Below are 18243 nucleotides of genomic sequence, written 5' to 3' on the forward strand. Positions count from 1 at the left end.
GCGTATGAGCTCCGCTAATCACCCCCAGACGGACGGTCAAACTGAACGGGTGAATCACTGCCTGGAAACTTATCTGCGCTGCTTCATCCACGCATGTCCAAGCCGCTGGAGTCATTGGCTTCCCCTCACACAGTTTTGGTACAACTCCTCACATCATTCAAGCACTGGGATGTCGTTGTTTAAAGCTATGTTTGGTCATGAACCACGGACTTTGGGGCTCTCGCCTACTGATGGGTGCCCAGTTCCCGCCCTTCAATCCTGGTTGGACGAACGAGTAGTGATTCAAGACCTCCTACAACAACATTTGCATCGAGTGCAAGAATATATGTAGACACAGGCGGACAAACATCGTTCGCTGAGAGCCTTCTCTGTGGGAGGCCAAGTTTACCTCAAACTCTAACCCTACATTCAAACATCAGTGGCCACGAGGGCAAACCACAAGCTATCCTTCAAATATTATGGCCCGTTCCAAGTGATCGCCAAAGTCAATGAAGCAGCTTATAAACTGGAGCTTCCGGCAGGCTCTCAAGTGCATCCAGTCTTCCACATGTCTCAACTATGCCACTGTCTACGCCTGGGTACACACTCTTCGACTGAACTTCCACAACCTACCGACGTTCCTGTCATTCCCGTGGCCGTCCTACAGCACCGCTGGCGCAAGAAGAATGGCTTAATGATTGAGCAGGTCTTGGTTCGTTGGTCGAATCAAGCTGCGCTCGGAGACACTTGGGAGGACAAGCTCGCGCTGCAAGCGCGGTTCCCAGAAGCTAAGGCTTGGGGGCAAGCCTCGTCCCAAGGAGGAGGGGATGTCAGCGCGCCTCCCACACCAGGGCCACGATCCATCGCTGACAAGCAAGGCCTAGACGGCAGCGACTCGCTATGCTCGTCTACTGCCCGGAGGCCGTCACGCATCAAGAAGACCCACTGTCACAACACTAGGCCCGAGTGGGCCCATTAGAGCCCAGCCCCGCGTCGATACTTAAGCCGCATCCACAAGTGGATCGGCATCCGGTGGATCACGAACTTGGCAGCGACACGAACCCTAGTTCCCTATTGTTCCTCCTTCCCTTCTCCAATTCGTGTATCTGAGCTTTTAATCGAACCTAAGGGCAGCATACAATCAATAGATCACTCCACCACTATCCGTACTCTTACAAATAGTTGTGTGATTGGACTAGAATTAGGAGTCATCAGGAGGAAAAGAACTAGCTCTCCACAACAACCTCCAGCATGCTCTAGCTATGAATCAACAAAACAACAAAAAGATTCAAGAAAGAGTTTGCCATCTTGGTTTATTTTGGAGTTGATATTCATGAGCAAAAGTTGTAGAACTATTCATACAGGGTGGAAAGACAACCCCTCCCTCGCGTCGCCCCAGCCCTGGGCGACTCGGGGGCTCCCGACCCTAGCGGCGCCGCCTCCTCCCTCTACCTCCCTCTCCTCCTTGCGCCGCCGCTGAAGGACACCGCTGGGCGAAGCCCGCGGCAGACGGAGGCGGCGGGAGGTCTTCTCGCGGCGCCCCTGTGACTGCGGGTGACGGATTTGGGTGGTGGCCGATAGTGTCCCAGAGTGCGCGTGGTCGGGCGCGTGGCTGCAGGCCTAACGAGTTGTGGCACGATCGTGCTTCAGCATGCGGTAGCGGGGCGCGCGGTGGTGCTCCGGCGTGCGCACGATGGCAGGCCTTGGCTGGCGGTGGCGGGCGCGGGCGACAGCTCCCTCCCTCTGTCGTCTTTGACTCCTCCCCCCTCGGCTTTCGCCCCGATCTGGCTGGATGGGCGCCGGATCCGGCTTCCCTGGTGTCTGGCGGTGCTGCCAGAGGCCCATGGCGGGCTGGATTGTGGGAGGTCGGGGGTCTCCAGCTCAAGATGGGGCCTTTCCGTCCTTCCGGTGTTGGGGTGATGCTCGGGGGTGGGTGCTTGGTGACGGCTGGATGCACGGGTGCGTGCCCGGCGGCTCCAATGCCTAGAGCTCGCTGGGCGGCGCGGGTTGGGTAGTGGCCGGGGCGGCTGCTGCTCTGGCCGTGGATGGCTCCACGGCGGCTTGGCAAGTCGGTTGTGGTGGTGGCTGGCATATACTGGCTTCGTCTCATCTGTAGGTGATAACCCACAAGTATAGGGGATCGCAACAGTTTTCAAGGGTAGAGTATTCAACCCAAATATATTGATTCGACACAAGGGGAGCCAAAGAATATTCTCAAGTATTAGCAGCTAAGTTGTCAAATCAACCACACCTGGAAACTTAATATCTGCAGCAAAGTGTTTAGTAGCAAAGTAATATGATAGTAGTGATAATGGTAGCAAAAGGTAACAATAATAAAAGCAATGTTTTTGGTATTTTGTAGTGATTATAGCTGTAGCAACGGAAAAGTAAATAAGCGAAGCACAATATATGGAAAGCTCATAGGCAATGGATCGGTGATGGATAATAATGCTGGATGCGGTTCATCATGTAACAGTCATAACCTAGGGTGACACAGAACTAGTTCCAGTTCATTGATATAATGTAGGCATGTATTCTGAACATAGTCATACGTGCTTATGGAAAAGAACTTGCATGACATCTTTTGTCCTACCCTCCCGTGGCAGCGGGGTCCTTACAGAAACTAAGGGATATTAAGGCCTCCTTTTAATAGAGCATCGGAACAAAGCATTAACACATAGTGAATACATGAACTCCTCAAACTACAGTCATCACCGATAAGTATCCTGATTATTGTCACTTCGGGGTTAACGGATCATAACACATAATAGGTGACTATTGACTTGCAAGATAGGATCAAGAACACTCATATATTGATGAGAACATAATAGGTTCAGATATGAAATCATGGCACTCGGGCCCTAGTGACAAGCATTAAGCATAGCAAAGTCATAGCAACATCAATCTCAGAACATAGTGGACACTAGGGATCAAACCCTAACAAAACTAACTCGATTACATGATAGATCCCATCCAAGCCATCACCGTCCAGCAAGCCTACGATGGAATTACTCACGCACGGCGGTGAGCATCATGAAATTGGTGATGGAGGATGGTTGATGATGACGATGGCGACGGATTCCCCTCTCCAGAGCCCTGAACGGACTCCAGATCAGCCCTCCCGAGAGGTTTTAGGGCTTGGCGGCAGCTCCGTATTGTAAAACGTGATGATTTCTTCTCTCTGCTTTTTCTCCCTGAAAATCAATATATGGAGGTGGAGTTGGAGTCGGAGAGGCAACATGGGGCCCACGAGGTAGGGGGCGCGCCCCCACCCTCGTGGCAAGACGGTGGGCCCCCCTGGCCTTCATATTTGGCAGGTATTTTTCTTATTTTCTGAAAAGTATCTCCGTGAAGTTTCAGGTCATTCCGAGAACGTTTGCTCCTGCACATAAATAACACCATGGTAATTCTGCTGAAAACAACGTCAGTCCGGGTTAGTTCCATTCAAATCATGCAAGTTAGAGTCCAAAACAAGGGCAAAAGTGTTTGGAAAAGTAGATACATTGGAGACGTATCAACTCCCCCAAGCTTAAACCTTTGCTTGTCCTCAAGCAATTCAGTTGACAAACTGAAAGTGATAAAGAAAAACTTTTACAAACTCTGTTTGCTCTTGTTATTGTAAATATGTAAAGCCAGCATTCAAGTTTTCAGCAAAGATTATCACTAACCACATTCGCAATAACGCATAGGTCTCAGGTTACTCATATCAATAGCATAATCAACTAGCGAGCCATAATAATAAAACTTGGATGCCAACACTTTCTCAAAACAATCATAATATGATATAATAAGGTGGTATCTCGCTAGCCCTTTCTGAGACCGCAAAACATAAATGCAGAGCACCTTTAAAGATCAAGGACTGACTAGACATTGTAATTCATGGTAAAAGAGATCCAGTCAAGTCATACTCAATGTAAACTAACAATAATGAATGCAAACGACAGCAGTGCTCTCCAACTGGTGCTTTTTAATAAGAGGATGATGACTCAGCATAAAAGTAAATAGATAGGCCCTTCGCAGAGGGAAGCAGGGATTTGTAGAGGTGCCAGAGTTCGGTTTTGAAACAGAGGTGAATAATATTTTGAGCGATATACTTTCATTGTCAACATAACAACCAAGAGATGGCGATATCTTCCATGCTACACACATTATAGGCGGTTCCCAAACAGAATGGTAAAGTTTTTGCTCCCCCTTCCACCACAAGCATCAATCCATGGCTTGCTCGAAACAACGAGTGCCTCCAATTAACAAGAGTCCCAGGGGAGTTTTGTTTGCAATTATTTTGATTTAGTTTGCATAAAGCATGAGACTGGGCATCCCGGTGACCAGCCATTTATCTCGTGAGTGAGGAGCGGAGTCCACTCCTCTTGAGAATAACCCGCCTAACATGGAAGATACAGACATCCCTAGTTGATACATGAGCTATTCGAGCCACTGTTCAAGAATTCACCTGATTAATCAGTTAACGGGCCAGTTAATCGCTACTCATAGCATGGCCGAATCGAATAACACCTATTCGTCGCATTAACTTGCCAGGCCGATTAATTGGCCAGTTAGACCGATTAATCAGTTGTCATGCCGATTAATCCCTGCTGGCCCATTAACGGATGGGCAAACAAAGCCCAAAATTTTGGCCCATAACCCCTTCTGGCCCCATGCCGCTCCTTAATAGACAGGATTATAATTTTACCTCCTCTCTATGCTTTTCATATGTGTATCAGTGTATGGCAACATATTTTTGGTATACTACATAGCTGGGAGCATGAGAGTATTGTATAATACATTAAAAAATCTAGATATATGTTGGCAAGTTTCTATTCAATCTACGGATTAATGGTTGACCGATTAATCCAGTTAATAGGCCGATTCACTGATTAATCGCTACTCCTAAACTATCCGAGCAGCTACCAGTTAACAATTTCTTGAACATTGATTCGAGCATACAAAACAGGATATTTATTTGAAGGTTTAGAGTTTGGCAGATACAAATTTACTTGGAATGGCAGGTAGATACCGTATATAGGTAGGTACAGTGGACTCATGTGGAATAACTTTGGGGTTTAAGGAGTTTGGATGCACAAGCAATATTCCCGCTTAGTACAGGTGAAGGCTAGCAAAAGACTGGGAAGCGACCAGCTAGAGAGCGACAACAGTCAAGAACATGCATTAAAATTAATCAACACTGAATGCAAGCATGAGTAGGATATAATCCACCATGAACATAAATATCGTGAAGGCTATGTTGATTTTGTTTCAACTACATGCGTGAACATGTGCCAAGTCAAGTCACTTAAATCATTCAGAGGGGGAGACCAGCCTATCATACCACATCATAACCATCTCAATAGCATGTTGGCACGCAAGGCAAACCATTATAACTCATAGCTAATCAAGCATGGCACAAGAAACTATGATCTCTGGTTGTCATTGCAAACATGTTTATTCATAATAGGCTGAATCAGGAACGATGAACTAATCATATTTACAAAAACAAAAGAGGTCAAGTTCATACCAGCTTTTCTCATCTCAGCCAGTCCATCATATATCATCATAATTGCCCTTCACTTGCACGACCGAACGATGTGAATAATAATAATAGTGCACGTGCATTGGACTAAGCTGGAATCTGCAGGCATTCAATAAACAGGAGAAGACAAGGCAATATGGGCTCTTTTGTCAAATCAACAATAATGCATATAAGAGCCACCTCAACAATTTAATTATGGTCTTCTCCTATCGACCCCCAAAGAAAAGAAAAGAAATAAAACTATTTACACGGGAAAGCTCCCAACAAGCAAAAGAAGAACAGGAAATATTTTTGGGTTTTCTTTTTAGTTGCTACTACAAGCATGGATATTAAACTGATTAGAAGCTACAACTAATTTTTTTTGGTTTTTCTTAAGGTTTATTAAACACACAAGAAGAAAGCATAAAAAGGAAAATAAACTAGCATGGATGATACAATGAAAAAGTATGAGCACCGACATTTAGCAATGAGTGTGTGAGCATAAATGTAATGTTGGTGGGAAATACGTACTCCCCCAAGCTTAGGCTTTTAGCTTAAGTTGGTCTATGGCCACGGCTGGCCTGGCGGATATCCATAATAGTAGTTGGGGTCGTACTATGATGCAGCAGCTATCGCCTGCTGAGCTGCAGCGTGGCGATGAGCGGCCTCCTCTCTCCTCTCATACTCATCTGCCTCCTCTCTGGTAATAGTATATCCTCCTCTTGCCTGATAATCAAAGAAAGCAGGAGCAGGGAGAGTAATACGGACAACACGGTGTCTGTCAAAGATTAGTCAATACTGGAGAGGTGATTCGTTCCTCTCGACAAACTGATGGTGAACCATAGCATTAAAATCTAGATAGGCAGGAGGTAATTCAATATCATCTTCGCGCACATCTATACCAAGAAAATTAGCTACGCGGGTTGCATAAATTCCACCAAAGAAATCTCCATTACGTCTATTAAGATGCAACCTACGTGCAACAATGGCTCCCAAATTATATGATTTGTCTCCTAACACAGCACTCCTAAGAATACTGAGGTCAGGGACACACATGTGTCATGCTTCATCTTTACCATTTATGCATCTACCTATAAGGAGAGCAAAAGAATGTATAACAGGAAAGTGAATGCTCCCTATGGTAGCTTGTGTAATATATCTAGATTCTCCCACAGTTATATTAGCAAGAAAATCTCTAAATTCAGATTTACGAGGATCCCTTATACTACCCCATTGCGGAAGTTTGCATGCATTGGTAAAATCCTCTAAGTCGATGGTATAAGATTTATCATAAAGATCAAACAGGACAGTTGGAGAATTACGTGAAGTGGAAAATTCAAACCTCCTCACAAAGGAGCTAGTGAGCTCATGATACTGACTGCACTTCTCTTCCTCGAAGCTCACGAGATTAGCGTGATGCAAATATGCGTTGAATTCTTATTTTATTCCCGCTTGATCCATAAAATTTTCAGAAGGCCACTCACAAGGACGCACTGGAGCGTCTCTTGGTGGCTCTTCATCAGCATCACGCATTGCAAGCCTGGGTCCTTGCTTCTTGGAAGAACCACCTTGGAACATTTTCCTAAGTATTTTTCTTTCTCTGAAAAATTCCGATTTTTTAGTAACTTCAAAATAAAAGTAAAACAAACTCAATAATATCGATAGTAACTACTCCTACAAGTGCCTAGGGCCTATATCATGCATCAAAACTACTTGGAACCATATAAATTTGACATGCAAGCTCAAGAACATGGTCACCTAAGCAGCAAAAATTTACAATGAATAAAGCACTAGAACAAAAACTAATTGGACCAATGGAGGAGTCACATACGAAGGAACAATCTCCCAAGCAGTTTTGTGAGAGGTGCTTTGAGCAAGGAGATTGAAAATGGCAGCAAAACGAGCTTGGACTTGGGTTTGAGCTGGTTTTTCGTGTTTGTGGGAGGAAGATGAAGTGTGTGGGTGCAGGAATAAGTGGAGGAGGGCCACCGTGGGCCCACGAGGCAGGGGGCGCGCCCTCCACCCTCGTGGCAAGGTGGCTGGCCCTTTGGTGTGTTCTTTGTTCCATAAATCCTCAAATATTCTAGAAAAAATCATATTTAATTTTCAGGGCATTTGGAGAACTTTTATTTTCAAGGTATTTTTATATTGCACGGATAATCAGATAACAGACAGAAAAATACTTATTTTATTTAATATAAATATCAGAGAGTAAAAGTGGGGTACAGAAGGTTGTGCCTTCTAGTTTCAATTATATCACGATCATCAAAAGGAATCCAGTAACAAGGTTGATCAAGTCTTGTTAACGAACTCATTCCGAATAACATGGAACCGGAGAAATTTCGAATAACACTATGTTACCTCAACGGGGATATGCACCTCCCCAATAATAAGAATATCATATTTCTTCTTGACAGTAGGAAGAGGAAATTCAAAACCTCCTAATATAATTGATGAAAATTTTCCAATAGAGTTGATACTATGAACTTGAGGTTGTTTCCTCGGAAAGTGTACTGTATGCTCATTACCATTAACATGAAAAGTGACATTGCCTTTAGTGCAATTAATAACAGCCCCTGCAGTATTCAAAAAGGGTCTTCCAAGAATAATAGACATACTATCGTCCTCGGGAATATCAAGAATAACAAAGTCCGTTAAAATAGTAACGGTTGCAACTACAACAGGCACATCCTCACAAATACCGACAGGTATAGCAGTTGATTTATCTGCCATTTGCAAAGATATTTTAGTAGGTGTCAACTTATTCAAATCAAGTCTACGATATAAAGAGAGAGGCATAACACTAACACCGGCTCCAAGATCACATAAAGCAGTTTTAACATAGTTTCTTTTAATGGAGCATGGTATAGTGGGTACTCTTGGATCTGCAAGTTTCTTTGGTATTCCACCCTTAAAAGTATAATTAGCAAGCATGGTGGAAATTTCAGCTTCCGGTATCTTTATTTTTTTGTAATTATATCTTTCATGTACTTAGCATAAGGATTGGTTTTGAGCATATCAGTTAATCACATATGTAAAAGGATAGGTCTAATCATTTCAGCAAAGCGCTCAAAATCCTCATCATCCTTTTTCTTGGATGGTTTAGGAGGAAAAGGCATGGGTTTCTAAACCCAAGGCTCTCTTTCTTTACCATGTTTCCTAGCAACAAAGTCTTTCTTATCATAACGTTGATTCTTTGATTCTGTGTTATCAAGATCAACAGCAGGTTCAATTTCTACATCATTCTCTTTACTAGGTTGAGCATCATCATGAACATTATTATTAGCATTATCACTAGTTTCAGGTTCATTACCAGATTGAGTTTCAACATCAGAAATAGAAATATCATTTGGATTCTTAGGTGTTTCAACAATAGGATCACTAGAAGCATGCAAAGTCCTATCATTTTTCTTTTTCTTCTTTTTAAAAGAACTAGGTGCATCTAAATTATTTCTCTGAGAATCATGCTCAATTCTTTTAGGATGGCCTTCAGGATATAAAGGTTCCTAAGTCATTCTACCACCTCTAGTCATAACTCTAACAGCATTATCATTATTCTTACTGTTCAATTCATTGAGCAAATCATTTTGAGCTTTAAGTACTTGTTCTACTTGAGTGGTAACCATAGAAGCATGTTTACTAATAAGTTTAAGTTCACCTTTAACATTAGCCATATAATCACCCAAGTGTCCAAGCATATTTGAATTGTATTTCAATTGTCTACCAAAATAAGCATTAAAATCTTCTTGCTTAGCCATAAATTTATCAAACTCATCCAAGCATGGGCTAGCAAACTTAGTAAATGGGATTACAACTTTATCATATCTATAGAGAGAATTTACCTTTACTACCTGTGTCGGGTTAGAGATCATGATGGTTCTTTGGAGATGGAGATCAACGGCACAAGATGATGATGGCCATATCATGTCACATATTTTTATTGCATGTGATGTTTATATTTTATGCATCTTATTTTGCTTAGTACGGCGGTAGCATTATAAGATGATCCCTCACTAAATTTCAAGGTATAAGTGTTCTCCCTGAGTATGCACCGTTGCTACAGTTCGTCGTGCTGAGACACCACGTGATGATCGGGTGTGATAAGCTCTATGTTCACACACAACGGGTGCAAGCCAATTTTTGCACGTGCATAATACTCTGGTTAAGCTTGACGAGCCTAGCATATGCAGATATGGCCTCGGAACACTGAGACTGAAAGGTCTAAATTGAATCATATAGTAGATATGATCAACATAGAGATGTTCACCATTGAAAACTACTCCATCTCACGTGATGATCGGACATGGTTTAGTTGATATGGATCATGTGATCATTTAGATGACTAGAGGGATGTCTATCTAAGTGGGAGTTCTTAAGTAATATGATTAATTGAACTTAAATTTATCATGAACTTAGTCATGATAGTTTTTGCATATCTATGTTGTTGTAGATCAATGGCCCGTGCTACCGTTCCCTTGAATTCTAATGCGTTCCTAGACAAAGCTAAGTTGAAAGATGATGGTAGCAACTACATGGACTGGGTCTGTAACTTGAGGGTTATCCTCATTGCTGGATAGAAGAATTATGTCCTGGAAGCACTGCTAGGTGCAAGGCCCGCTGCAGGAGCAACGCCAGACGTTATGAATGTCTGGCAGACTAAAGCTGATGACTACTTGATAGTTCAGTGTGCCATGCTTTACGGCTTAGAATCGGGACTTCAAAGACATTTTGAACGTTATGGAGCATATGAGATGTTCTAGGAGTTGAAGTTAATATTTCAAGCAAATGCCCGAGTTGAGAGATATGAAGTCTCCAACAAGTTCTATAGCTGCAAGATGGAGGAGAATAGTTCATTCAGTGAACACATACTCAGAATATTTGGGTACCATAACCACTTGAATCAGCTGGGAGTTAATCTTCCTGATGGTAGTGTAATTGATAGAGTTGTTCAATCACTGCCACCAAGCTATAAAGGCTTCATGATGAACTATAATATGCAAGGGATGGAAAAGACAATTCCCGTGCTCTTCGCAATGCTAAAGGCTGCGGAGGTAGAAATCAAGAAGGAGCATCAAATGTTGATGGTTAACAAGACCACTAGTTTCAAGAAAAAGGGCAAAGGGAAGAAGGGGAACTTCAGAAGAATAGCAAGGAAGTTGCTACTCCCGGGAAGAAGCCCAAGTCTGGACCTAAGCCTCAAACTGAGTGCTTCTACTGCAAAGGGACTGATCACTCGAAGCGGAACTGCCCCAAGTATTTGGCGGATAAGAAGGATGGCAAAGTGAAAGGTATATTTGATATACATGTTATTGATGTGTACCTTACTAATGCTCATAGAAGCGCCTGGGTATTTGATACTGGTTCTGTTGCTCATATTTGCAACTCGGAACAGGGGCTACGGATTAAACGAAGATTCGCTAAGGACGATGTGACGATGCACGTCGGAAATGGTTCCAAGGTTGATGTGATCACCATCCGCACGCTACCTCTACATCTACCTTTGGGATTATATTTAGACCTAAATAATTGTTATTTGGTGCCAGCGTTGAGCATGAACATTATATATGGATCTTGTTTGATGCGAGACAGTTATTCATTTAAATCGGAGAATAATGATTGTTCTATTTATATGAGTAATATCTTTTATGGTCATGCACCCTTGAAGAGTGGTCTATTTTTGTTGAATCTCGATCATAGTGATACACATATTCATAATATTGAAGCCAAAAGATGCAAAGTTAATAATGATAGTGCAACTTATTTGTGGCACTGCAGTTTAGGTAATATCGGTTTAAAGCGCATGAAGAAACTCCATGCTGATGGGATTTTGGAATCACATGATTATGAATCACTTTATTCTTGCGAACCATACCTCATGGGTAAGATGACTAAGACTCCGTTCGCCGGAACAATGGAGCGAGCCACTGACTTACTGGAAATAATACATACTGATGTATGCGGTCCGATGAGTGTTGAGGCTTGCGGCGGGTATTGTTATTTTATGACCTTCACAGATGATTTGAGCAGATATGGGTATATCTAATTAATGAAACATAAGTCTGAAACATTTGAAAAGTTCAAAGTATTTCAGAGTGAAGTGGAAAATCATCGTAACAAGAAAATAAATTTTCTACAATCTGGTCGTGGAGGTGAATATTTGAGTTACGAGTTTGGTCTTCATTTGAAACAATGTGGAATAGTTTCGCAACTCACGCTACCTGGAACACCACAGTGTAATGGTGAGTCCGAACGTTGTAACCATGGTTTATTAGATATGGTGCGATCTATGATGTCTCTTACCGATTTACCACTATCGTTTTGGGGTTATGCTTTAGAGATGGCTGCATTCATGTTAAATAGGGCACCCTCTAAATCCGTTGAGACGACACCATATGAACTGTGGTTTAGCAAGAAACCTAAGCTATCGTTTCTTAAAGTTTGGGGTTGCGATGATTATGTGAAAAACTTCAGCCTAATAAGCTCGAACCCAAATCAGAGAAATGTGTCTTCATAGGATACCCAAAGCAAACTGTTGGGTACACCTTCTATCACAAATACGAAGGAAAGATATTCATTGGTAAGAATGGATCATTTCTAGAGAAGGAGTTTCTCTCAAAAGAAGTGAGCAGGAGGAAAGTAGAACTTGATGAGGTAGTTGTACCTTCTCCCGAATTGGAAAGCGGATCATCACAGAAATCAGTTCCAGTGATGCCTACACCAATTATTGAGGAAGTTAATAATGTGGTGGGGAACGCATTATTTCAAAAAAAAATCCTACGATCATGCAAGATCTATCTAGGACATGCATAGCAACGAGAGGGGAGATTGTGTCCATGTACCCTCTTACACCGAAAGCGGAAGCGGAAGCGTTTAGTAACACGGTTGATGTAGTCGAATGTCTTCGCGATCCAACCGATCCAAGCACCAAACGTATGTCACCTCCGCGTTCGGCACAAGTTCAGCTCGATGACATCCCTTGATCTATTTATCTAGTTGAGGACGAGGGATAGTTCCACCAGCATGACGGCGTGATGATGGTGATGATGAAGTTACCGGCGCAGGGCTTCGCCTAAGCACTACGACGATATGACCGAGGTGTGTAACTGTGGAGGGGGGCACCGCACATGGCTAAGAGTAGACTTGGTGTGTCTTTGGGGTGCCCCCCTCCCATGTATATAAAGGGGGAGGAGAGGTGTCCGTCCCTAGGGGACGCGCCATGGGGGAGTCCTACTTGGACTCCCGGTCCAAGTAGGATTCGGTCCCCCCCTTTCCTATTCCAAGTAGGAGAAGAAGGGAAGGAAGAAGAGGAGAGAAGGAAGGAGGGGCGCTGCCCCCTCCCCTTATCCAATTCAGACTGGGCAAGGGGGTTGCGTTCCACCTCTGGCCGGCCCTCTCTCTTCTCCACTAAGGCCCATGTTGGCCCATTAACTTGCCGGGGGGGGGGGGTTCCAGTAACCCCCGGTACTCCGAAACTTATCTGAAACGACCCGAAGCATTCCGGTATCTGAATGTAGCCTTCCAATATATGAATCTTTATGTCTCAACCATTTTGAGACTCCTCGTAATGTCCGTGATCTCATCCTGGACTCCGAACAAACTTCAGTTCATCAAAACATGAAACTCATAATAAAAACCATCATCAAATGTTAAGCGTGCCAACCCTACGGGTTCGAGAACTATGTAGACATGACCGAGACACATCTCCAATCAATAACCAATAGCGGAACCTGGATGCTCATATTGGTTCCTACATATTCTACGAAGATATTTATCGGTCAAACCGCATAACAACATACGTTGTTCCCTTTGTCATCGGTATGTTACTTGCCCGAGATTCGATCGTCGGTATCATCATACCTAGTTCAATCTCGTCATCGGCAAGTCTCTTTACTCGTTCCGTAATGCATAATCCTGTGACTAACTCATTAGTCACATTGCTTGCAAGGCTCATAGTGATGTGCATTACCGAGAGGGCCCAGAGATACCTCTCTGTTACATGGAGTGACAAATCATAATCTCGATCTATGCCAACTCAACAAACACCATCGGAGACACCTGTAGAGCATCTTTATAATCACCCAGTTACGTTGTGACGTTTGATAGCTGCTACCTCTTGAGCAAGCGTTGGTTTTCCCTTGAAGAGGAAAGGGTGATGCAGCAAAGTAGCATAAGTATTTCTCTCAGTTTTTGAGAACCAAGGTAACAATCCAGTAGGAGACTACATGCAAGTCGCCTAGTACCTGCACAAACAAATAAGAACCTTGCAACAAACGTGATAAAGGGGTTGTTAATCCCTTCATGGCCACTTGCAAAAGTGAGATCTGATAAAGATAATAAGATAAGTATTTTTGGTATTTTTGTGGTATAGATTGGAAAATAAAGATAGCAAACTAGAATTGTACATAAGAAACTAATATGATGTAAAGTAGACCCGGGGACAATAGGTTTCACTAGTGGCTTTTCTCAAGGTAATATGTATTACGGTGGGTGAACAAATTACTGCCGATCAATTGATAGAAAAGCGCATAGTTATGATGATATCTAAGGCAATGATCATGAACGTAGGCATCACGTCCGTGACAAGTAGACCGAAATGATTCTGCATCTACTACTATTACTCCACACATCGACCGCTATCCAGCATGCATCTAGAGTATTAAGTTCATAAGAACGGAGTAACGCATTAGGCAAGATGACATGATGTAGAGGGATAAACTCAAGAAATATGATATAAAACCCTGCTTTTTATCCTCGATGGAAACAATACAATACTTGTCATTTCCCTTTCTGTCACTGGGATCGAGAACCGCAAGATTGAACCCAAAGCTAAGCACTTCTCCCATTGCAAGAAAGATCAAACTAGTAGGCCAAACTAAACCGATAATTCGAAGAGACTTGCAAAGATATCAAATCATGCATATAAGAATTCAGAGAAGAATCAAATAATATTCATAGATAATCAAGTTCATAAACACACAATTCATCGGATCTCGGCAAACACACCGCAAAAAAGTTGCATCAAATAGATCTCCAAGAAGATCGAGGAGAACTTTGTATTGAGATCCAAAGAGAGAGAAGAAGCCATGTAGCTAATAACTATGGACTCGAAGGTCTGTGGTAAACTACTCACACATCATCGGAGAGTCTATGGTGTTGACGTAGAAGCCCTCCGTGATCGAACCCCCCTCCGATGGAGCGCCGGAAAAGGCCCCAATATGGGATCTCACAGGTACAGAAGGTTGTAGCAGTGGAAAAGGTGTTTTGTGGCTCTCCCCGATGGTTTCCGGGTATAACAGTATATATAGGCGAAAGAAGTAGGTCGGTGGAGCTGCGAGGGGCCCATGAGGGTGGGGGCGCCTGGCCTCCCTGGGTGCGCCCTCCTGCCCCGTGGCTTCCTCGCTACTTCCTTGACGTCCACTCCAAGTCTCCTGGATTGCGTTTGTTCCAAAAATGATCCTCGCGAAGGATTCATTCCGTTTGGATTCCGTTTGATATTCCTTTTCTGTGAAACACTAAAATAGGCAAAAAAAACAATTTGCACTGGGCTTTCGCTTAATAGGTTAGTCTAAAAAATAATATAAAAGTGCATAGTAAAGTCCATTAAACATCCAAAACAGATAATATAATAGCATGGAACAATCAAAAATTATAGATATGTTGGAGACGTATCAAGCATCCCCAAGCTTAATTCCTTCTCGTCCTCGAGTAGGTAAATGATAAGAACAGAATTTTTGATGTGGAATGCTACCTAACATAATTTTCAATGTAATTTTCTTTATTGTGGCATGAATTATCAGATCCGAAAGATTCAAGACAAAAGTTTAATATTGACATAAAAATAATAATACTTCAAGCATACTAACTATTCAATTAAGTCTTCTCAAAAAAACATGGCCAAAGAAAGCATATCCCTACAAAATCATATAGTTTTGCTATGCTTCATTTTCGTCACACAAAAATGCTCTCATCATGCACAACCCCGATGACAAGCCAATAATTTGTTTCATACTTTAGTAATCTCAAACTTTTTTCAACTTTCACACAATACATGAGCGTGAGACATGGACATAGCACTGTGGGTGGAATAGAATATAATGATGGGGATTGTGTGCAGAAGACAAAAAAATAGAAAGTCTCACATTGACGCGGCTAATAAATGGGCTATGGAGATGCCCATCAATTGATGTCAATGCGAGGAGTAGGGATTGCGATGCAACGGATGAAGTAGAGCTATAAATGTATGAAAGCTCAACAAAAGAAAATAAGTGGGTGTGCATCCAACTTGCTTGCTCACGAAGACCTAGGGCATTTGAGGAATCCCATTGTTGGAATATGCAAGCCAAGTTCTATAATGAAAAATTCCCACTAGTATATGAAAGTGACAATATAAGAGACTCAATATCATGAAGATCATGGTGCTACTTTGAAGCACAAGTGTGGAAAAGGATAGTAGCATTATCCCTTTTATTTTTATTTTTTATTTGGCCTTTCTTTTTTTTCATTTGGCCTTCCCCCTTTTTTGGTACAATGCTCTATTAATGATGATCATGACACTTCTATTTATTTACAACTCAAAGATTACAACTCGATACTAGAACAAAGTATGACTCTATATGAATGCCTCCGGCGGTGTACTGGGATGGGCAATGAATCAAGAGTGACATGTATGAAATTATGCATGGTGGCTTTGCCACAAATATGATGTCAACTACATGATCATGCAAGGCAATATGACAATGACGAAGCGTGTCATAATAAACGTAACGGTGGAAAGTTGCACGGCAATATATCTCGGAATGGCTAGGGAAATGCCATAATAGGTAGTATGGTGGCTGTTTTGAGGAAGATATAAGGAGGTTTATGTGTGATAGAGCGTATCATATCACGGGGGTTGGATGCATCGGCGAAGTTTGCACCAACTCTCAAGGTGAGAAAGGGCAATGCATGGTACCGAAGAGGCTAGCAATGATGGGAAGGTGAGAGTGTGTATAATCCATGGACTTAGCATTAGTCATAAAGAACACACATACTTATTGCAAAAATCTACAAGTTATAAAAAACCAAGCATTACGTGCATGCTCCTATAGGGGATAGATTGGTAGGACAAGACCATCGCTCGTCCCCGGCCGCCACTCATAAGGAGGACAATCAAAGAAACCATACGTGCATGCTACGGGACTTGCAAACTCTAACACAAATATTTATCAAATTCATAACTACTCAACTAGCATGACTCTAATATTACCATCTTCATATCTCAAAACAATCATCAAGTATCAAACTTCTCATACATCGGTATGTATTATTTCCAATAAGTTAGGTGCTCGCTCCATTGTTCCGGAGAATGGAGTTTTAGTCATCCTGCCCATGAGGCATGGTTCGCAAGCATCAAGTGATTCATAATCAAGTGATTCCAAAATCCCATCGGCATGGAGTTTCTTCATGCGCTTTACACCAATATGACCTAAACGGCAGTGCCACAAATTAGTTGCACTATCATTATTAACTTTGCATCTTTTGGCTTCAATATTTATGAATATGTGTATCAATACGATCGAGATTTAATAAACCATTCACCTTGGGTGTATGACCACAGAAGGTTTTATTCATGTAAACAGAATAACAATTATCCTTTGACTTAAATGAATAACTGTATTGCAGTAAACATGATCCAATCATATTATGCTCAGCGCAAACACCAAATAACATTTATTTTAGGTTCAACACTAATCTCAAAGGTAAAGGGAGTGTGCGATGGTGATCTTATCATCCTTGGAATCACTTCCAACACACATCGTCACCTCGCCCTCAACTAGTTTTTGTTCATTTTGTAACTCCTGTTTCAAGTTACTAATCGTAGCAACTGAACCAGTATCAAATACCCTGGGGTTACTATGAACACTAGTAAAGTACACATCAATAACATATCTATCAAATATACTTTTGTTCACTTTGCCATCCTTCTTATCCGCCAAGTATTTGGGGTCGTTCCGCTTCCTGTGACCATTCCCTTTGCAGTAGAAGCACTCAGTTTTAGTCTTAGGTCTAGCTTTGGGCTTCTTCACGGGAGTGGAAACTTGCTTGCCATTCTTCTTGAAGTTCCCTTTCTTTCCCTTGCCCTTTTACTTGAAACTAGTGGTCTTGTCAACCATCAATACTTGATGCTTTTTCTTGATTTCTACCTTCGCAATTTCAGCATTGCGAAGAGCTTGGGAATCGTTTCCGTTATCCCTTGCATATTATAGTTCATCACGAAGTTCTAGTAACTTGGTGATAGTGACTAGAGAACTCTATCAATCACTATATTATCTAGAAGATTAACTCCCACTTGATTCAAGTGATTGTAGTACCCAGACATTCTGAGCATATGCTCACTAGCTGAGCTATTCTCCTCCATCTTGTAGGCAAATTACTTGTCAGAGGTCTCATACCTCTGGACGCGGGCATGAGTCTGAAATACCAATTTCAACTCTTGGAACATCTTATATGCTTCGTGGCGTTCAAAACATTTTTGAAGTCCCGGTTCTAAGCCGTAAAGCATGGCGCACTAAACTATCAAGTAGTCATCATACCGAGCTTGCCAAACGTTCATAACGTCTGCATCTGCTCCTGCAATAGGTCCATCACCTAGCGGTGCATCAAGGACATAATTCTTTTGTGCAGCAATGAGGATAATCCTCGGATCACGGAGCTAGTCCGCATCATTTCTACTAACATCTTTTGACGGTGTCCTGGACTAGGGGGTACTCACCGCGTCG

The sequence above is a fragment of the Triticum urartu genome, chromosome 7, assembly GCF_003073215.2.
Source record: "Triticum urartu cultivar G1812 chromosome 7, Tu2.1, whole genome shotgun sequence".
Lineage (NCBI taxonomy): Eukaryota > Viridiplantae > Streptophyta > Magnoliopsida > Poales > Poaceae > Triticum > Triticum urartu.